Source organism: Dipodomys spectabilis, unplaced genomic scaffold, assembly GCF_019054845.1.
Source record: "Dipodomys spectabilis isolate Male_0828 unplaced genomic scaffold, ASM1905484v1 ptg000187l, whole genome shotgun sequence".
NCBI classification, from domain to species: domain Eukaryota; kingdom Metazoa; phylum Chordata; class Mammalia; order Rodentia; family Heteromyidae; genus Dipodomys; species Dipodomys spectabilis.
Window position 1 is genome coordinate 5,224,179 of NW_024870864.1, and position 22,965 is coordinate 5,247,143.

At 38.1% G+C, this 22,965-nt stretch overlaps 1 protein-coding gene across 2 annotated transcripts in view; it reads right to left on the reverse strand.

Moving 5' to 3' along the window:
• Aff3 (AF4/FMR2 family member 3) overlaps positions 1-22,965 on the reverse strand; it is a 548,149-nt gene that overhangs the window by 390,463 nt on the left and 134,721 nt on the right. The gene's annotated exons all lie outside the window — the stretch shown is intronic.

Genomic DNA, 22,965 nt, shown 5'->3' on the forward strand with positions numbered 1-22,965 from the left:
TATCCATGAATATTTTACTTTTAGAGTCTTTGACAGTTGACAGTGGTACTAAAACCATAAAAATTCAAAGTACAAATAAGGAGACACTACCATATTGAAATCATAGTTACTTATGGCATATTGTTTCATTGTTGATTGATTTTTATGATGTGAATCATAAGGTTTAGTTATGTACCCTTGCTCATGGCTGGAAACTCTGATTCACAAGATATTAAGTACCATAGGTTTTTAAATTATAAAGGTCAGGTGCAAGAGCTGTGGGTGTAGCTCAGTGGCACAGCATGTGCTTAGCATGCACAGGCCCTGGATTTGATTTCCAGCACCACAGAAGAAAGGAAGGAGGGATGGAGGGAGTGGAGGGCATTTATCTTCCTTGACTTAGCACAATCAGTGTGTGTGTGTGTGTACACACACACACACACACACACACACACACACACACATATACACATATGATATGACCATTCTGTTCATCTCATTGAGAAACAACCTTTCAAGAGATATTTCTCCTTATTCCAGATTTTATGCTGATTAAAGCAAACAAGCTTTGGAAGCAGAGCGTCTTCTAGTTTTTCAAGGTAAATATCAGACACAGCCCAGAAGATGCTGTACTACAGGTGACACCAGCATCTGGCCTTCTCCATACTACATCCACCATTTCACCACCAGCAAGGTCTGTAAGGAACCAATCAATAGTGCACTTCCTTGCTCAGGTATATCACTGGGCCTAGAGCACTACCTAGAGTTAATGTTATCTTACAAACACCATACAGTTGTATTCATCCTAACTGCCCACCTCAATTCCAAGAAGTAGAAGGTAGGAGCTATCTTTTGAATTCATCTGTACACAGTATGTACAAAAGGCTCCTCAATGTTGGTTTTATACTAAGGATGAGAGAAGGTACTTAGAAGAGTTTTAAACTCTTTTAAAGGCTACCTAGAGAGGCAGAAAGGTACGCATTTTCATTGTGACCTGTTGACACAGGTAATCACAGCTAATCACAGTTTCCAATTGCTTTTCCACTATGCTATACAGAGCTTGGTTTTCTCCTGATCACAATGGACAGTTTCAATAATATGGTCATTTCTTAACTGATGATAAATATGCCCCTAGAAGTTATACTGAAATGATACTTCATTTCAGTGAATTTCAGTCATTTCATTTCAGTAATTTCACAGTGAGTGAAACTGGATTTGCTTGTCAGATAATAAATATGTATGTTCATAATGAAAGCAGATTTATGTTTCCAGAAAGGAACACAATAGGATGTAAACAGTGATGTAGAAATTCTGAGTTCTGTGCTACCAGTGATGAGTTTCACCTGAAATCTTTTACAGACAAATGCCACATTCTGAAAAATCAAAGATTTGGGAATTTCTTCAAAGCAGTTCTTTTGAGGACCTATCAAAAAAGCAAAAGTCTTAAAGAAAGGTAGATATTTAGGCTGTGCATTTGAGAGACTGTTCAACAGGAGAGTGAAAGCTGACAGAACCAATAACTAAAGGTATCTAGAAGAATTTAAGATAAGAACATCCTGGGGAGGGAAAACAGTCTGTAACTCTGGTGTCCACTAAACTCATCTCTCAACCTTCTTAAGGTCTTGTCCTCCATGTCCTGTCCTCTAAGCACTTCAGAGACTTCATATATATTACCAATTTCTCTAGAGTAGCCAGTCAGCCGTTTTTCCAGAATGATCTGAATCACAATATGACGAAGAAATATGCCTTCAACAGGACAACAGGGAAAGTGGGAAGCAGGCTGCTCTGCTCAGTTTTCCCCAGCAGAAGTTGGCCATAGACTCAGACACTGGGTGACTTTTTCTACCACATAACTGGATGTCCACATCAAATGTGAGGTCTGTTTAGATTTCACACATCCACTGTAATGTTTCCACACCTGCCTCTGACCAGTCAACCAGGCATTTTAAGGATTAGAAATGAATGGATAGGTTAGATGAATTTTAATAAAATTCTGAACATCAAGACACTTCTCAAGAGTAGACCTCTCTGTGACCTAGTAGATAGAGCTGCAGAGGCAGTTCCCTAAAATAACAGGCCAGTCTCTAAGGCTTCCTAGGCACTGCTCGTGTCCTAGAATAATTACCTGCTGCATTGGCAGCTAACCCCATAGAAACAGTTCCAGGTCAGAGGGGAAAGGAAGAACCTACAAAACTTCCAATGTATGGGATGAGAACAAGGTAAAGGGATGCCACGGGGCTTACCAATCATAAGGACTGTATTGAACTCCACAGAATAGAGAAAAAATTCAGGTCAAATTCTAGACCACTGCTTGGCAGAACTATCTACATGAAACTGGCATTTTGCCCAGGAGGGTAAATGAGAGAGCCTGCAAGCCCCAGAAGCCAGCTAGGAAGAAACACTGTTCTTATTTAGCTCCACCATTCATGAGGCCTCCCTTATGCACATCCCAAGTACTAGAGAGCTGTTCTATTGGTGCCGCTATCAGGAAGAATTCAGCTCTTGGCTCTGCCTGATTCTTCTGGGTGATTTTGAGAACATACTGCGGGCTTAGGCTTGCAGGCTCTATCCTCAGGAATTGAAGTGTTTTCCCAGCCTTACCCAGGACCTGAGGATTGTCCAGTCTGAGGCCAGCTTCTCTAAGCTGCTGTATCAGCAAGATTTTCATTGTCTGTTATTTATGCTATAACTCTCAATTAGTTTTGAATTCAGGAAAGGAAGAAAGGGGTGTGTTTATGCGCCTCCTAAATTGCTGAATCCTTTTTATCTGAAGGGGGGTAGGTAATATCTAACAATAATGCAGGGATGGCAAATGTTTACTGCTCCCTCCAACCCATAGGACATTCCTCTACCTGAGCCATGACAACTCCTCAGGGTCCTTCCCCACATGGCGGTCACAGCAGGGTGGATACTATCTATAAACCACCTCTGCCACACACAGTATCTCCTATTTGTTATTGATAATCTTTGGATTATCTTTGGATAATCTTTGGATGCTGATTCTGTTATTTTCTGAACAATTCCTTCTCACAGTGCTTTGTGAAGCAAATTTAAATCTATGGTCCTTATTTTCATTCAATCAATCTACAAATATTTTTAAGTTCAATTTTATTGTTAAGATGCTGTATAGAGGGGTTACAGTTACATGAGTAAGGTAATATTTAGTTAGCAGTTTTTAAGCTTCCTGAGGGAGAGCAAAGCAAGTATTTTTAAGGAACCTCCCTGAAGTAACTAAGTTCTGGGAACAATGAAACACTATGAACCTTTGTAAGAAGACATATTCTCATTATATTAGTGGGTATAACGGGGATTGGAAGACTCCAGGGTCCACAGAGATCATAGGCTGAGGGAGTGTAACAGTCTTCTGATGCTGTTGATGTCCTACCACCTCAGCCACACTGTAGGTATTTCTAGAACCCCACAGATAGCAAGTATCAAAAGGCCTTGGGTCTGGTTCCGCAGTCTACCTACCACCACTTTTCTCTGGAATACATTCACAATTTGAACATATTTCAGCTTTTCCCATTCAACTGAGAGATGTTAGTTGAATAGAGAGCAGAGTACTCTGCAATATGGAAAAGAAGCTGGGAATAACTACTTAAACCACACACTTCCCTCAGTGAGTAACACAGTCACTCTTCTTAAAGCACAAGAGCTACAGAATGAATCATTCAGTGAAATCAAGAAGACATGAAAGGAGGTGGGAAGTAAAAGTAAGAATTCAAACAAAGAAAAAAGTGCTTCCTATATTTACACTCTAAAATCAAAAAACACCCACACATTACAGGTGATCCTGGAGCCTGTGTAGACAGAGAAGGATGGAGAGAATTTGCTAAAAATGTTCTAACAAGTAGGCAACATAGAACTCTTGTTCTGTTTTCTCTGCACTTGCCTTCTTGTCCTTCAAAGACTAAAGTCTTGGGGGAAACATATTTGGGTATTAGCTGGGTATTAATTAGAGGATCTAAGTTGGCTGGTATGTAAAGATTAGCAACACCAGGCCCACAGTGCTTAGCTAATCCCTCACTGGAGTCTCAGGAATTGAATGACCTGATGGTGCTGTGTGGGTAGCAGATCCCAGGAAGTCTAGAGGATCAGTTCCTGACAGCTTCGTGTACCTGGCCTGCTTTGATGATAGGTTTTAAGACCACCCTGAAACAAAATGGAGAAGCAAGGTCCAAGAGGCAGGGGAGAACTACACAATGAAACATTTCTCATTTCCTGTCAAATCACAAAGAAGCCAGCAGAGATAGGAAGAAACATGGATGGGTCAGGCATGCACTTGTACCACTTAGAGGTTGTCATTTCTTCTACTTTTCAGGGGAAGCCATACAACATTTAAGAAATAAAGTCTAGGACTGGGAATGTGGCTTAGTGGTAGAGTGCTTGCCTAACATGCATGAATCCCAGAGTTCAATTCCTTAGTACCACATCCGCAGAAAAAGCAGGAAGTGGCGCTGTGGCTCAAGTGGTAGAGTGCTAACCTTGAGCAAAGGAAGCTCAGGAACAGTGCCCAGGCCCTGAGTTCATGCCCCACGACTGGCAAAAAAAAAAAGAAAAGCAAAAAAAGAGAGAAAGAAAGTCTAACTGCAAACGCACAGGTTTCCAAGAAGGAAACAGGAATTAGTGGACATTCATGTTATGTCCAGGCTGGATCACAGGGAGAAAATCCTGAAATTTATGAAGTATAACCGCAACTGTTAGATAGACCAGCACATACTTCAAAATGCTAATGACCATCAAGGACGGGTTTCTTTCTTCTAGTAATTACTGAAATGTGCCTTCCTCCCTCAGCCCCAGTGGAGGTGGACTTACCTGTGGTATCATTCATGATTACTGTTACACAGGAAGTCTCAGGAAGCAGAGCCCCTTAGACACTCAGGAAGAATTCAAAAACATCTGTGATTGGTTTCTTGGATCTAAAACCCCAGAAAACAATATTCTGAAATTATTATTTCAATTCAAGAGCCAGCCTAGTTAAGAATGTCTGTAAGACTCTGATTGCAAATTAACTACCAAAAAGCTGGAAATGGAAATGTTGCTCATGTGATAGAGTGGTAGCCTTGAGCAAAAATCTCAGGGACAACACACAGACCCTGAGTTCAAGCCAGAACCATCGAGGGGGGGAGGGGAAGGGGGTGGAGGAGGAAGGAGGAGGAGGAGGAGGAAGAAGAGGGAGGAGAAAGGGGGACGAGGAGGAGGAGGAGGAAGAAAGAGCATTGGTAGTTCCCTCTTCACTTTGTTCAAGAATACTTTGAGCTGGGAGCCAGTGGCTCATGCCTATTGTCCTAGCTATTCAGGAGGCTGAGATCTGAGGATCTCTGTTCAAAGCCAGCCCCTGGCAGGAACATCCATGAGACTCATCTCTAATTAACCACCAGAAAACTGGAAGTGGCGCTGTGGCTCAAGTGGTAGAATGCTAGCCTTGAGCTGAAGAGTTCAGGGAAAGCACCCATGACTGGAAAAAAAAAAAAGAATGCTTCTAATCTTTTTCTTCAGAACTCATACCATTTAGAATGACACATATATAATAAATTGAGACTATTTACAAAATATTGGAGTATAATACTTCATTTTACTTGCCATGCTGGATATCAAACCCAGAGCCTCACATACTATACACAATCTCTCTCCCTCTCTCTCTGAGCTACACTGCAGCAGCCTAACAGCTCCAACTTCTACACAGGGCTTTATTGAAACTATGGCATACTGAAGCAGAAAGTCCTTGTGTCTTTAGTTTCTCTTACCTCCACACAAGACTACCTTTGAGCTATTTGTTAAAACCAAGCTTCCTGAAACATGAGACATTGGATTACATCTGCAAGATTAATTAGATGCTTTAAATGTAAGGAAGGAAATCTGTGCTTTTCTCATTATCTGTTTATGGCGCTAATAAGAACCACTTTGCTCTATTGTCGGCTCTCTACTGAGATAGTACTAAGGGTTTAAGAGTCCATAAAAGCTTATATTGAAGTTGTGTTCTAAGTGATGACTATTTTGTTCTGATGGGGCCTACAGCACTGAGATTAACATTAGCTGTATTGAGCAGAAAGCTTATTTCAGATAAAAATTCCTCTCATCAAATAGTAAGATCTTACATTTCTCACTTAGTAACTCTTCTCATATAGATGTTGGATATGAACAAATTAGGAAACCGTGTGCACAAGAGTTTGTGAGCATGTGTAGGAGTGACTGTGCCTGGGTTATGCAATTGCTGATACACTTAATCATTTAATGGCTTTTCTCTGTTATAAGGCATTTATACAAATTAAGTAATTAGAATTACATTCCTCTAAAAGGAATAAAAATTTCCAGTTTTCTAAATTGTCTTTGTTGCTGGACGCAGGTGGCTCATGCCTATAATCCTAGGTACTCAGGAGGCTGAGATCTAAGGATCACGGTTCAAAGCCAGCCTGGACAGGAAAGTCTGTGAGATTCTTTTCCCCAATTAACCACCAGAAAACCAGAAGTGGTGCTGTGGCTCAAGTGGTAGAGTGCTCGCCTTGGGCTGAAGAGCTCAGGGACAGCACTCAAGCCCTACAACTGGAAACACACACACATACACACACACTACATTGGCTTTGTGTACCATGTGATTTTTTTGTTGCTGTGGATGTTCCTCCCCCACAGTATAACTCCTATTTTCACTGTATTTGATGTTGGTGCCCTGCATCTTGTATATACACTTCTCTAGTTCGGGGAGGGAAAGGGAAAAAACAAAGATGCTTAAATAAGGATATAGACTGACTGACCTGTTGTAACAATAAGATGTACAAAACACTATGTTGAAAACGAACTTTACAACTTCAGTGGCGGGCAGGGTGAGGGTGGGGGGGATAGTTGTGGAAGTGGGAGGGAAGGAATGGTAGGGGGAAAACAAAGGAGGAGGCAACAATGCTCAATAGGAAATGTACTCATTACTTTGCTCGTGTAACTGTAACCCTTCCGTACAGCATTTTTGCAATAAAAAAGTACAAAAAAAGTCAAAACCAGGAGGCAATTCCAGTTAGTTAAATTTTCTCACCTACCTGTATCTTGATGATCCCTCTTAGCCCCACATCCGTGTCACAGCTATCTGGGCCCACTGTCAAGAAAAAGGCTAGAGGGTGCAGACCCAGATGTGACAACCTTTTAGGTCCTCAGTAGCTGTGGTGCTGCTATATACCTGAGAGGGAATGTGAGCTCCTGCCGCAGTACCTGCAAACCAGAAGCAGCCAGGCCCATCAGGAGTGCAGGTCCTACGGAGGCCAGCCATTGGATATGGACAGGACGACTCTCCACAAACACTCAGAGAAAAAGTCACTGGCTAAGAGGCATCACAAAGTAATCACATACTCCAGGAATTAATTTCCTAAAAGATACAGTAGCCATCCTGCTATGAGATGCTTCACTTGCAAGATATCCTGCATGAAGGTGTTGTGGTCCATTTAACAATTTATTATGTTATTGTCATTTTGAAATTTTACATAATCCTAAGTATATATGATAGCAGACTGCTACCCATGTATGTTAGTATCCATTCCCCCTTTGTTAACAGTGCACCTGGACTGTGATGGATAAAGCAGTGTGTTTTGTTTAATGATTCTATTTCCTAATTTACAAATTCTGTTCAATGAGATAGAAGTTGTCTTTTGGGCTTCTGTTAAATTTCTTACTTAAATTGTAACAGCAAGATGCCTCCTTCCTTCCTTCCTTCTTTCCTTCCTTCCTTCCTTCTTTCCTTCCTTCTTTCATCTCTTTCTTGTCAGGAAAACAGATAAGATGGGTAGAGCTGCTGTGAATATCTTGTGACAATGGAACCATTTTGTGGCTAGATGTCACACACTAAGGATGATTAACAAAAAAAAATGAGGATGGGATCCTGATGACAATGTAAGACCACTGCTCTACACCTGACCAACTACTTTATACCGCCGAAGGTTGACCAAAAATACATACAACAAAACACATTTTGTTGGAACTACTAATTTTCAATTTATTCACAGGCAACCAATTCTTACATACACACACACACACACACACACACACACACACACACACACACACACACACAAGCAGCCATTGTGAGCAATCGTCCACTGTTTGAACAATCCACACAATTTGTCTCGTTGGAGCTGCCAGCACCTCTTTTTCAATCAAAAGCACTTAGAGAGGTGCTTACTATGAGCCAACTGCTAAGGGTACAAAGGTGAATGGCAGCTCAGTTCATTCCTTCTGTGGGCTGACAGAGTCCTTAGAGAAGCATGAAGGTAAGGAGCACAGTATATACCACATGTCTCAGTCACCCACCTAACAGATGCCTCTTAAGCACCTTCTATGTATAAAATGCTGAGAAAAAGATACCACACTGAATTTATATTCATGATAGCTTAGAGGGGAACAAGCTGGAGGGTAGAAAACAAAAAGAACACAGAAGAAAATTAATAAATAAGAATTCCAGAAAATAAGGGTATGGTGATGGTAAGTAGCTGCTTGGGGTTATTTTAGGTATGTTGGCCTAAAAAGTCCTCTCTATAGCAACAGCCTGTGGAGAAACTTGGGAGCAACATTCCCAGAAGGAAGAACAAGAGGCAAGAATAACAAGAGAGCATTGGGAGATAATGCTAATGACTCACAGAAAGGGACACCAGGCCTTGATTATGGGCAAGGAAGGATCAGGCAAAGATGTCCAAGTTTACATTGGCTGTATCACGTCCTCCTCTTCTCTACATCTGGGGTGTTCCCACCATAGAAGCACAGCTGTGTGAAGCCTCTTTTCTACTTACCTAGTCTCCCAGCTCAGTGATAGACCCCTCTGTGCCCCACACCCATCATAGTTTCCTTATTTGAAAAGCAATTTTATTGTTAACATTCATAGTTCTAAACTATTTTATTTAATTAATTATCACCATCTCTTTAAATATGTTTCCCTTGAGTTCCTTTTGAGGCCAGAGGAAAGAAATTTTGAGAAATTACATGGGTATGATCTAAATTCTCAGAGAAGTTTCTATATACCTTTTATTATATTTGAAACAATGTTTCAATATCAAAGTCTGGTATAAAATATTGTTTCACATCATCACAGAATACCATGCAGGGATAATTCCTACGCTTGCTAGGGACTAACAAAACATTGCTATTCTTATATTTTCCTAGCCACTGCAAATAAGCTTTAAAAAGTCAACTTTCTAAAGTTACAATTTTATTTATAAGATACAGACAACACCCTGCTAAAAATGTGACTTCAGCTAAGTTTTCATTATATGTGCAAAAGCATCAATTCAGTTTGGGCAAATAATTACATGATCAATCGTGTAGAACTAGTGAATGCAGTAACATCAAGATTAAATGGATTATTTCTTTACTACTTCCTTAGATAAGTAGTTTTTCATGTGTGATTGGGTTTTTAGTGATGTGGTTTCTTTTCATCCTGTCAAAAAGTGAGTGGGGAAAAAAAGTTTGAAAGTTAAGTGGATATGTGACTACAAGAGGAAGAAAATGAAAATACATTGTTAGAGACAAACAGTCTTTGGTAAAAATGACTTAAAGTCACTGTGTTCACTACCACAGCCTGGGGCATGGGAGACAATTAAATGTCTGTTGTTCAAATGAAGGAACACAGCCACTCATTATTATTAAGAACAATAATACAAACTGAATAAAAAATTACTAGGACTTTTTCTATTTTCAATAAATTGTCCTATCCATGAAATTTTTTATCTTAGAATCTCAAGAGAAGAACAAAAGATTTAACCATGTCAAATTCATGGATGGGGATTATTATCCATCAAATTAGCAATTACTTCTATTATGCATAATTACAACAGAAAACTCAGATGCACATAGTGATATGTTAACTTAAACTATATATGATTTATATTAGTAATATGAAAACTATTGAGAAATCTTTAAACACAGTCTTGACAATGACAAATAAAATCCAAATTTGTAGGTAAAAACACTAATGCTCAAGGAACTATATAATAAGAATAAATATATATTTACATATGTACACATGTGACTTCATGTGTACACACATATGTGTGTATCTTACTATCTGATTTGGGGACTTCAAAAAGCTAGGTAAAATTAACCTACTTAAAAAGAATACCAAAGTTCGATACTAAATAATGAAATAAAGTCCAAACTAAGACAAATTACTTATTTTATAGCTTAATATTTTTATTATCTAATTGTAATTATGAATTCATTTTTCAAGAATAAATTAAGTCATTTTTAATGTAATTTTTGACAAAAAATTATCTGACTGACCTTGAGAACATTTTCCTGAATTTTTAAAAATCTGTAACAGGATCATTTCTGCCCAGATGATTGAAGGCTTCTGTAATCCTCCCAATGGTTTCTCTTTTTTTCATACCTCCTTTCTTTAAGATTCAATTTTCCATCTCTGCCTAATGCTCATTTGCCAGTGGCTTTGCCTGATTGGAGCAGCTCCCCATCATCACTTTCAACAAGAAAGTCTATAATTTGTACAATCTGCCCTTCACATTTTCCAATTGCACCATACCTGCAATTTACTGCAAGAAATTTACAGCAACCCATTAGTGAAAGCCAAAAATAGGAGACAGACATAAGGGATGAAGGTTAGGAAAGAGGGAAGTTGGGGTAGAGAGTCATTTTTAGGTCCTTTTAGGAAATATGACTTATTACGGTGTTTTTTTTTTTTTATTTTCTCTGTAAACCTACAACTGGCTGAATTTCCTGAGATTGAGTGAAGAACATAAAATGAAGTACTAAATTGCCTTGTGTAGAAACGAGAGGTACAGGTCTAATCTCCTTTCTTGACATCGGTAGTCCTTTGATCCTAGAGACCCACTTAGTCCTTCTGATCTCCACTGTCCCACCATGAAAACAACTTGCCTGCTGCCTTGACCCACCCTGACATGTCTTAGTTTTCCCCTTCTCATAATCTCATTACCCTGTACATTATTATTTCTAAGCTTTATGAGGAAAACATCTACCTAATATGAAAACAATCATCTGGACCATATGATGGAAAGCAGTGTAATTGAACTGAAGAAGTCTTGCATCTGGAATATTTTACTTTAACAGGTCCTTCTGCTCCCTACTGAAAGAATGGCTCACTCCTGCAGACACCTTGGCCCTAGTTGTTAGGAATATGCATATTAAGCGCAGGGAACCCAGGTGTGAATCCTGCTTCTCTAACTTACTACTATTGTGACCTCAGGTCAGCTTTTAAACAATCTGTATCTTTATCTGTAAAATAGGGGTGGGTCCTGCTGCTTTCCGAAGAACACAGAGTTGGTAAGAAGCTAAAATTAGACAGTACAAACAAGGTACTTCAATGACGGCTATAGCCCAGGCCCTACTCCTTCCTGAAAATTTTAGAAACCAACTGGTGCTCAATAAACTCCAGGTTGCATGCCAGGGCCCTGGGATCCACAGAAGATACGTTTGTCCTGAAGATTGCAAAGGGGTTCACAACTTGAACACTGCAGAGACACACTTAGATTCACAGGCTGATTTGGGGGTGGAGGGCCTGGTACAGACAGTCGATGCCACCTATGCAATTTGCAGCTGAGTGGCTCTAGATTAGGTGTCTAAGATATTCAGACTTACTGCCACAGTAAAAATGGGAGGGAATTCTCCCTACTTCCCAGGATCATTCAAATGATAATTACTAGCACACATTTGAGAAAGGATATAAGACAGGTTCACACAAGCAAACAGATACAAATGTTCATTTCCCTTCTTTCCTTCTTTGGGAATCTGACCATCAATTCCATTTGCACATAACTAAAAGAGAATGTATCATTTAAGTAAAAGTGATCACTGACTAATTTTAAATCTATCTCCGAACAAAATTCAGAGTTTCTAGGCACAGTGGCTTAAACCAGTAAAATTAGCTCCTCATGAGGCTGAAATCCGGAGGATGGAGATTCAAGCACAGCACAAGCAATAAGTATGCAAAGACCCATGGTCCTACCAGGCAGAATGACACACCTATCATCTCAGTTAATCATGAATCATAAATAAGAGGACCATAGTACAAGGTGGCCCAGACAAAATGTGAAACCCAATCTTAAAAATAACCAACACAGAAAAGGGTATAGGTATGGCTGAAGTGGTAAAGTGCCTGTTTAACAAGCCCAAAATCCTGAGTTCATCTCAGCACCACTGAAAAATAAGAATAAATAAGTTTCAGGATCACTAATAGCTCAATTTTTTTTTTATTTAATTCTATCCTGAAGTGATCAAGAAAGAACTAAAATTGTTCTGAGGTTGTATTTTGTGTAACAAAGAGAAAAAATTCTTGTTTCTAAACATAAAGAGGAAAACTATGTGAAAATGAGGGACAACACAAAGGATACTGAGAATTTCAGAACCCAGAGAATTAGCAAACTGAGAATTAGCGAACACAGTAGACTCCAGGTCTGGGGGCAGAGTGAGAATACCACACAGGAAAGACCCAAGTAAAGAGCCACCTTTCTTCACCACAGCTTCACACTTTACCCAGGACTGTTCCCCAGGTAACAGTCCATAGCAGAAGAGACAACCTTCTCACTCACACTGAGTGAGTCATTGGGAAGGTACAGCACATGTTGAGCAGTTACACAATCTACCTTGACTATCCCACTTTTCCTGTGTGCCAATTCCAGGGGCCTTTTGTGAATGTGGGTGGGTGGAGTGGTACAAACTTCACTACTATTGGACACAAATGAACCAAAATACTGAAAGAGTAAATTCTACCAACAAAGGGTCCCAATGACTCTTTACATACATTTAGTATTCTATTAATACAGAAGAATTAAAATGATATGCTACAAAAGAACCCATTTAACCAAAAAATTTGCCATTCTGATAACTATACCTAGAAGGCATTTCTTGCATCACTTTTCAGTCTTCAATCACATTTTAGTGTACTTCTGGCTTACAAGTATGGAGAAGAGAGATCTTAAATGTTTCAAACAGTGACATAACTACACAAATCCTGAAACTTTATGGACTTTAAGAAGGCTCTAATAGCATAAAATATAACACACTATAAGGAAGCATGGTGTTTAGAAATGCTTTAATTATCACCAAGGTGATGTAGTAAAATGAAGATAATAAAATATAATTAAACATTAATTAAAGAAACTATCAAAAATAATTGACTTGTACAAAGCACAGCAGTCCTATTAAAAAAGAAACCATTGGATAATAAAAATATATACAGTATTCCATCCTCTAGACATAATTATTCCAAGACAGCAATTAAATTTATAGAAAACTGTTAAGTTTCTTCTGTAACACTTTACTACTGTGAGCTCAAGACATTTTGATTGAGAATTGCCTCAAAACATTCTGATGTATTCAACATCTTAATAGGAAGCACTGTCATAATTCATGTTTGTGTTTTATAAACAACAAAAAGTTAATTCTATCAGTACTAGGAATCAACTGCATTCGCTCCTGTTCTTACAGGACAGACTTCTACTCCAGTTAGAAATGTCTAGATCACTTTCATTTTTTATTTTATTTTATTTTTTTTGGGTCCAGTCGTGGGGTCTGAACTCTGGGCCTGGGCACTGTCCCTCAGCTCTTCAGCTCAAGGCTAGCACTCTACCACTTGAGCCACAGCACCACTTCTGGCTTTTTTTTTCTTTTTGCTTATGTGGTGCTGAGGAATCAAACCCAGGGCCTCAGGCATGCAAGGCAAGCGCTCTACCACTAAGCCAACTTCCCAGCCCTAGATCACTTTCATTTATGTCTGAGCACAGTTTAGTATTAAGGAAAAACATACTGTTAATTCAAAATGAATATTGTACAGAATGACTGAAAAAATGCATTCTTAATAGTAATTATCCTGACAAGTTTTACTACTAGTTGTGTTTCTCTACCATTGAAGGAAGCAGAACCATTCCATAAAATCATTCCAATGTCCTTATGGGAAGCATTAAGTTTTTAAAAGGATATAAAAATCATTCTCTTTGGCCTTCTTACAGCACATGCAGAGTCCAGAAAACGCTGTAGATATGGGCAGTTATAAACATAAACTCTATTTGCTGGAGCTGGGGAAAGCAGGGATATCAAATGATTTTGTACTGACTAATATTTTACTGGAAAATGAAGAAAGCTTGACGTAAGATAACTGTGTACAGCCAGGTATCAATGGCTAATGCCTGTAATCCTAGTTACTCAAGAGGCTGAGATCTGAGGATTGTGGTTCAAAGACAACCCAGGCAGGAAAGTCTGTAAGACTCTTATCTCCAATTGACCACCAAAGTGCCTAAAGTGGAGCTATAGCTCAAGTGGTAGAGTGCCAGCCTTGAGCACCATATGCAAAAGCTCTGAGTTCAAGCCCCAGGGCTGGAAAAAAATGTGTTTAAGATTAGCAACAGGCAAAAAATGAGCAATAAATGTGAGAATCATATTGTGTGCAGATGTACAAACATATAGGACAATCTTTAAAAATCCAACTGATAATGCAACTGTAACCTTTCTGCATATCACCTTTATGATAACAATAAAATATAAAAATTTAAAAAATGACCATCACCATAATAAATTCAAATAAGCTCTAAAAACAAAACTGAATTCTGTATTTCCTCATTTATTTTACCTTCAGAAAATGCTTCTAAAAACAATTTTGTGTTTAGTCAAGGATATCTTAGCTATAAATGAAGATGTTAAATTATAGAAACAATCTACTGTTGTGCCTTTTAGAGAAGAACTGAAGAATAAGATGCTGGGAGAAAAAGAGGAAGACACTGTTAGCAAGCATCAGGCAATTCGTCATTGTGTAGGGAAGAAATCTAAACCCTGGAATCATACGTTCTGAAGCAGAGCTGAAATGTAGACAAGGAAGACATGGAATTTAACCACAATTTAAAATAAAAACACAAAACTTGGGACTGTCACTTCAGTACAACACAGCATATTCTGACTAAAACTGAGGCTATCATCTAATTTTTACAAGTAAATTGTATTTTAAGGACCTGATTTTGAACTACTACAAAAGTTTTTCCTCACCTGCAAGAATTTTACTTTTAATATAGAAATAAATGATTTGACAATAATACTTAAATATGCCAAATTATGACAACTCAAAATTAACCCCGTAAGGAAATTTCAGGAACTATATCTATTCATAACAACATATTTCAGCATCCCTGGACAAGAGACACTATATTTTACCTCAGTGTAGTGATAGGAATATTGGCAAGAAGTTTCTCAAAGAGGAATAGGAAATAAGGAACTCTCAGACATTATATAATAATTCACCACTATTACCTTGGACTGAAAATAAATGGGAGTTTTATAACATAAATATCACAATATAAAAGAAGCCAAGTACAAAACCAAAGAGTATAAAGCACCTAACTACAATAATCGCAGTTACAGAAGAGTCAACAAAGGCAAATGAGAATGGTTCCATGCTAGAGCCAGGAGCTACAGAAAATAGGCATACTTGCTGAATAATCTGACAAAGGATCTTTACTGCATGCATGAACTGCAAAAGCACCCTCACAATCACAAGGTTATGTGTATGTGTGTTCACACATGTGTAGGTACACTTCTGGGTGCACACATGCATTAGATACTTTAATTCACAATTCCCCATAATATGAAATGGCATTCCCCTGTTATTTTTTTTAGTTGTGAAAATACCTTATAGAGAGGTTACAATTACATGGGCAAGGTAATGAGTACATTTCTTATCAAGCATTGTTGCCTCCTCCTTTGTTTCTCTTCTCCCCCACCCCCGCCCCAGCCAAAGTTGTAAACTTCGTTTTCCAACATAACGTCTTGTACATCTCATTGTTACAATGGGTCCACCTGTATCCCTATTTAAACAATTTGTTTTTTCCCTTCCCCTCCACAAAATTATACTAACATCAAATACAGTGATACCATGGGGGAGAGACATACAAAGCAACAAAGAAATCATCTTATAAATATGTTAGAAACAATCGCAAGAATGATTTATCACTCCCTTACCAAAAGACATACTGCTTAATGTTTTACGGTTGTATGCAAAGTGTATGAAAATCAAAAGACAGATATCCAGCATAATATTCCACTTAAATTCACCTCCATATTATCTTGCCAAATTAGAAAATGCATTTTCCATGCCAACAGGAAAACCAAGAATGAGCTGCTGCATCTCTTTACAGAATAGACAAGATATACTGACTCCAAAGATAGAGTGAACTTCTAAAAGAATCAAGTAGGCCTTCCAGGTTAGAAAGGTCTTTCAGCTAAAGCAATATAGGACAGACAATAAAGAAGTCACATATGACAACAAAAGGCTGTTTCTATTCTACCTGGTATATGGCCGAGATCTAAAGTGAGGCAGGCAGGAGGGTCCCTGCAAAGCTGACTGGGTCCTCTGAAGTGGGCAGTGGGGCTAGTAGAATCTCACACTCAGGCACCAGGGGATCATGGCCATGAGACTGACACAGTGACACATTTCTCAGGTGCTCAAAAAATTATTCCTTATTTACTTGACTGTGTCACAGTGATTAGAAGACACTCAGACTACAGATTCATTTTTCACCCAGAATAAAAACATTGTGCTATATTTTGCCCCGGTAGAAGCACTATTTTAAGTTCTAAACATATAGACACTGTCCAAACATGAGCAAACGGAAATGCAAAGGCTTTGGAAAGGTTGCAGGTCTTAGGAATGGCAGCCGAATAACCAGGAAAATAGGTAGAATTGTATAATTATCTTTTTAAAAATTCTGAATATTTACTAAGCATATATTTTTTTTTTGGTCGGTCATGGGACTTGAACTCTGGGCCTGGGTGCTGTCCCTGGGCTGTTCAGCTCAAGGCAAGCACTCTACCGCTTGAGCCACAGCATCACTTCCGTTTTTCTAGTGGTTTGTTGGAGATAAGAGTCTCACAGATTTTCCTGCCTGGGCTGGACTTGAACCGAGATCCTCATATCACAGCCTCCTGAGTAGCTAGGATTACAGGTATGAGCCACGGGCACCCAGCTACTAAGCATATTTTTATGGTATGTACCCTGAAGGCACACAAGCAGATTGGTAGGGAACAGGTCCTGTCCTTAACGACTCTGCAGTGAAAAGAGAGACCAGTTAAAAATATATAACTAACACCAAGCAGACCTGAGGAAGCAAAAGTATTGCTGGTACTTATTGGTAGAAAAGACCACATTTCACTAAGGGACTGTTTTTCAAAGATAGATAGGATTTTGACAGCTAGAGATTTTTTTTTTTTTTGAGTAGAGGATAAAGAATAAGAACATGATCCAGAGGAAAAAAAACAAAAGATTGAAAGTAAAAATTGAAATGTATGGGGTTGGTAAAACACCACGAAAAGGATAGTGTGTAATAAAATAGGATGAACATAGGATGTAATAAAAAAAAAAAGTAATGAATGATGATTAGCATGTTTGGGGTATATTTCCAAGACAAATCTGTACTTGAAAATAATTTTATCACTTTAATTGAATATTCTCATTATATAGTTAGAAAAACAAAGCACAAAAAAACCTTCTTAGTCCTTCCCTTCTACATGATACTTGCAGCCCAAATATTGTAACCATTCAGGAAAATTACTGAATTGAAAAATGAACATGTGTTTTAACAAACGTTATATGAAAGCAGGTACCACAGCTCACATCTGTAATCCTAACTATTCAAGAGGCTGAGATCCAGAGGATGGCAGCTCAAAGTCAGCTCAGGCAGAAAAGTCTGCCAGATTCATCTAAAAAATAATCAGTCAAAAGCCAGGTTGGAGGCATAGCTCAAATGGCAGAGTGCCAGTTGAGCAATTAAGATAAGCAAGTTTGTAAAAGCCTGAGTTCAAACTCCAGTACTGCAAAAAAAAAAAAATACAACATAATTACATGTGAGATTACTACATTGCTCCCTGAAAATCAGTTACTGTTCTCCTCTTCCTATCTATCTGTGAACATAACTCATTCAAGTTCCTCATTTTAAGTCCATATTAGTTTCCACTTGATACCACATCCACACATGAACTAAAGACTCAGATACTGTAATGGTCCCCTAAGCAGAATAAGCGAGGATGGGTTTGTTGTGTGTGCTGTTTACTCACACATTTACAGTGTCTATAAAACAGTACCTGACACACATGCAGAATAAGCCAAAATAAAATATTTTGTTTGCTTGTTTATCTCCTGATTGAGATGTTTTATGATACTATTGAAGTCACACAAGATTTTACAGTAAATGAAATGTGAGAAAGTATGCTTAATAAAAAACAAACCCTTTATTTTCTTTGATGAAGAGTTAACATCTGAGCAATCACTCCCCTGCACTCATCTTCATGTGCTTAATTGTTTAACAATAATAAAACAATTTTAATACAGGTTAGTCTCTACTGTGGCTTTCAGATTCAACCAGGATTTCTGATCATACATAGCTTCACACATTGTTAACAGTTAAAAGAAATCTTCTGATGCGTCATTTAGTATCACCATTTATAATTACTTTTATGTTTACTGAGAACCATTAGCACCATATGGACTGACTCGAGAATATCCTGCTGGGACACTGCATTTTGTCAACAATATGCTAAGTGAGGATATCTTTACAATAACCTCAAATGGATTCTCCTCTATCAATGCCATGCTTCCTATTACATATGGCCTTTTATTAAAAATCAAGCCACCTATGTACCCTCACCTTTCTGAAGTGCCTCCCTTCCTGTCTTCTCTCTTTAAAACCCTCCCATGAGGCAAGGATTCTGCTTCTTTGGGGAAGGGATGGCCACAAATTCCAGACTAGATGAGAATACAGTTGCCCAAATCAAAGACAGCCTTCCAGGTGAGATGTCTCTGCCAACCACCATAGTGTTATGCATTCTTCCTTCTGGCTTTTTGACATAGCTGAGAAACCTATGACCTATTTTCAAGAATACAGCCCTGTGCTTTAGACTGACCATAGCCAATGCCCTTCTCCACATGATAGACTTGCTACCTGTTCTCAGAACTAGAATCATGCTGATCTCATAAGCTATTAAGATAAGATTTCAGTCACTTCCTTTGGGGGGGTCTCAGTCACCATTCTCCTCAAGATTTTGCACACCACTTGCTTCCTTCTGATTTCTCCCAATCATGCTTTTGATTCTTACTCTGGAGACCTATTATAAGGCCCAGCCTCGAGGATTTGGGGGGAAATATCCTATTCTGAGATGTTACTTTCTATATTCTTGTTCTACTCTATCAGCAGGAGGCCTCTTTCATCTGAAGATCACATGCTATGGTGTCACAAATGATTAAAATCTGTGCTTATTAATTGCTTAAATCAGACTGGGAGATGTATTGATTGTTGGTCCCTCAGAGCCCCATTGTTCCTTGCTCAGATCTCTCAACACTTTACCTTGTTATAGTTGTGCTCTTTCTTTTTTCCTTTCTTTCTTTCTCTTTCTTTGCATTCTTTTTCTCCTTCCTTCCTTCCTTCCCCTCCTTCCCTTGCTCCCTTCCTTCCTACCTACCTAGGTATTGGAGATTAAACTCTAGTTCTTGCACATGCTAGGCAAATGTTATAATTCTTGAGCCTTACTCTCAGGAGTTTTGGTTTTTTACACTGTTTTTGAGAGATGGTCTCCCTAACATTTTGCCCAAGCTTGCCTTAAACTTGCAACCTTTCTTCCTTCATTTTCAGAACAGCTAAGATTACAGGCATTTGTCACCATACTCAGGTTACTTTTGGCATCTTCCTCTGTGTTTTCCTTACAAATGTACCAACTAAGTCTCAAAAAGGAAAAAATAGGCACCTACTGGACTAATGATCTAACAAAATGGTATAAACTCATTGCTCCCTATTCATCTCTGCTAAGCACAAGGATAAACTCTGGAAATAATGCCTGGAGCAATGAAAGGAAGAGTGTGAAAGGTAGGAGGAGTAAGATCCATCCATTAGTTAAGGACCTATGCTTGCATTTTAGAAACCACAACATATGCAAACAGGTACCACTGCAGAGACAATTCCTCTTGCAGACTAAAGAAGAGTCCTGGCTCAATAAAGGTGAAGAAGTGATACCAGGCTAGACCAGTGCCTGACTAACAAACAATGGCCAAAGGAGGAACCCTCCTAGCTACAAACCTAAGATTCTCCTCAACCCACAAAATACAATGGGAGCTTGCCCCAAGCACTAGGACTGAGAAGGGCTTGTCTTCCCCATCAGGCCTGAGAAACCATATGGCACCTAGACACACCAGAAAGGGGGATCCTATTATAGCAATCATCCACTCCAAGAAGTAGTCTCTATTAACCTCCAACAGGTTGGATGTCTTCTTTATGTTGTCTGCCAAGCCCTTTCCTCCTTAGGAAGCAGCAGCATGAGATAAACCAAACAGACTTGACATGGCACTAAAAAGATCGTTAGCACAACAGAGAAATAACATAATATGATTTTAACAAATTTCCATCAAACCAAGAGCCAGGTCAACCAAACTTGTGTGACAGAACTAATGCCAACATTGAGGTGATAAAATGTTGAGATTACCAGACCAAGATTTTAAAGCTGTCATCATAAAAGTACTTTGACAATCAGTACTAAAAATCTCTTGACACAAATGAAAAACAGAAAAATCTCAGAAAAATAATGCTAGAAGTCATAAAAATGTGCAAAACTGAAGTTGTGAATTAAGAAATTACTATAACCAAAGCTGAGGCAGGGATAGCTTAGAGTACTTGGTTTCCAAGAACAAGATTCTGTGTTTAAGCCACAATACTGCAAAATGAACTAAAAATTACTATAACAGAAATAAAAACTTACTGGATAGGCTTGATAGTAATATAAACACACACACACATACACACACACACACACACACACATATATATATATAGTGATCACAGAAAACAGGATCTGTGAGCATGAAGACATCAACAAAAATTACTGAATCTGAGCAATGAGAGTTAAAACTAGAAGAAAAATGAGCTCAGGGACCTGTGGGACCATATACAAAAGATTTTTTTGTTGTCATCATCTAGGTGCCAAAAGGAGAGGGGAAATATAGATAAAACAGTATCCAAAACAGTAACAGCAAAGAAAATGGTTGAAAATGTCACAAATTTGGTGGAAGACATAAGCCCTCCAGACTAAAGAAACTAAGTGAATCCTAAATAGCACAAACCTAAACAAAATTCACACAAAGACAAATTATATAAAAATTATATAAAAACTGAAAATTAACAGCAAAGGAAAAGCTCTGCAAGTTGCCTAAGAGGACAGGCCAAGCGATTTCTAAAGTGAGGCAGCTCCTTTAGGAGCAAGTTGCCTAAGAGGACAGGCCAAGCGATTTCTAAAGTGAGGCAGCTCCTTTAGGAGCAGATTTCTTACCTGGAGCATCTCAAATACTGAAAGAAATGTCAACTGTGAAGTCTATATTTGGTGACAGTATTTTTTAGAAAAGAAGGGGGAAATAAAGAAAATCTCAAATGAAGGAAAAGAGACCTTGCAAACCTGCCTTTAAAGAATGGCAAAGGAGTTGTGGAGGTGGGAGGGAAGGGATTAAAAAAAAAAGGCAAAGGAAGTCCTCTAAACAGATGAGGAAACAATAGAATAATGTTTAAAACTCCAGAAAAAATGATGATAAATTAAAATGATGACTGAAGCAAGTAGTCAATGTAGTATACAATGTATACCAAGAAAATACTTGTTATGACATTTAAAAGAAGAATATCCAAATGACACTAATAAAGATATCCAAGGACAGTAAGTTTTCGGTGAATATACCAGAACACACTGTGAATATACTATACTATGCCACATCTGTATATTGTAATACTAAGAGATAGCATAAAAACACATGCAAAGACATAACGCTTTTTATAAACCTATTTGAACAAATTAACACTATCATTTTTCAAAAGGTGTTCAAATAACCTACAGAAGAGAAACAGAGGAATAAACTTTTTTTAAAAAAAGGAAAACAAGTAATTATCTTAAATGTAAATGCCTTTAAAAAAACAAAATAACAGGCAGGGATTGCCACTAGAATGGAGCAGCATAATCCAATAAGTTGTCTTCAAGAAACTGACTTCACATATAACTCCATAGGTTCACTGAATCAAACAAGAGAATATAAAAAGATATTGTGTGTAAACATTAGTTTTTAAAAGGCAGAGTTGAATATGTTAACATTAGATAAAATAAACTTAAAAGCAACAAAATACTAGTGGAGAAGAGAAACATTATCCACTAGACAATGGTAAGAATCCTGGAAGTACATGAACCAGACCTCAGAGCATCCAAATGCTCAAAGTAAAAGCTGACAGACCTGATAGGAGAAACAAACAAGTTCACCATTATAGCTCAGGACGTAAATATCCTATTTTCAACAACAGTTAGAACTTCTAGACAAATAATCAGCACTAATACAGAAGAAATGAGCAGCTCAATAAACTAACAAGATGTAACTGACATAGAAAATTCCACTCAACAAGAGCAAAATACTCATTTTCAAAGGTATACAAAATAAAACAGAACCTATCATGAACCATAACACAAAGGTCTACCAATTTAAAACATACAGAGTATGTTCTCTAGACAATAATGGAATCAAACCAGAAATAAATGACACACACACAAACACACACACACACACACACACACACACACACACATATTAATCTCCAGACACTCAAATTAAACAGACTTGTAAATATTTCAAGAAAAATACTTAAAGAAGTCCCAAAATAAATTTTTCAAAATCTGTAGAACTTAATGAATAAGAAAATGCAAGGTATTAAAACATACAGCAAGCAGCTAAAGCAATGCTGAGATGAAAATTTATAATACTAATTCTTACATTAGAAAAGAGGGAAAGTCTAAAGATATTAGATTAAAAAGCCATAATAAAATATCAGAAAATCAAATCCATCAGTATATAAAAAGTTACCCACCATGGCCAAATAAGTGAAGGGTGCATAGTATCTTTATGTATTGTTTCTTACAGCTGCTTGAGAACTACAAATATGTCTAAATAGGAACTTAATTAAAACATCTGTGGATACTGAATGTAATTCAACTCAA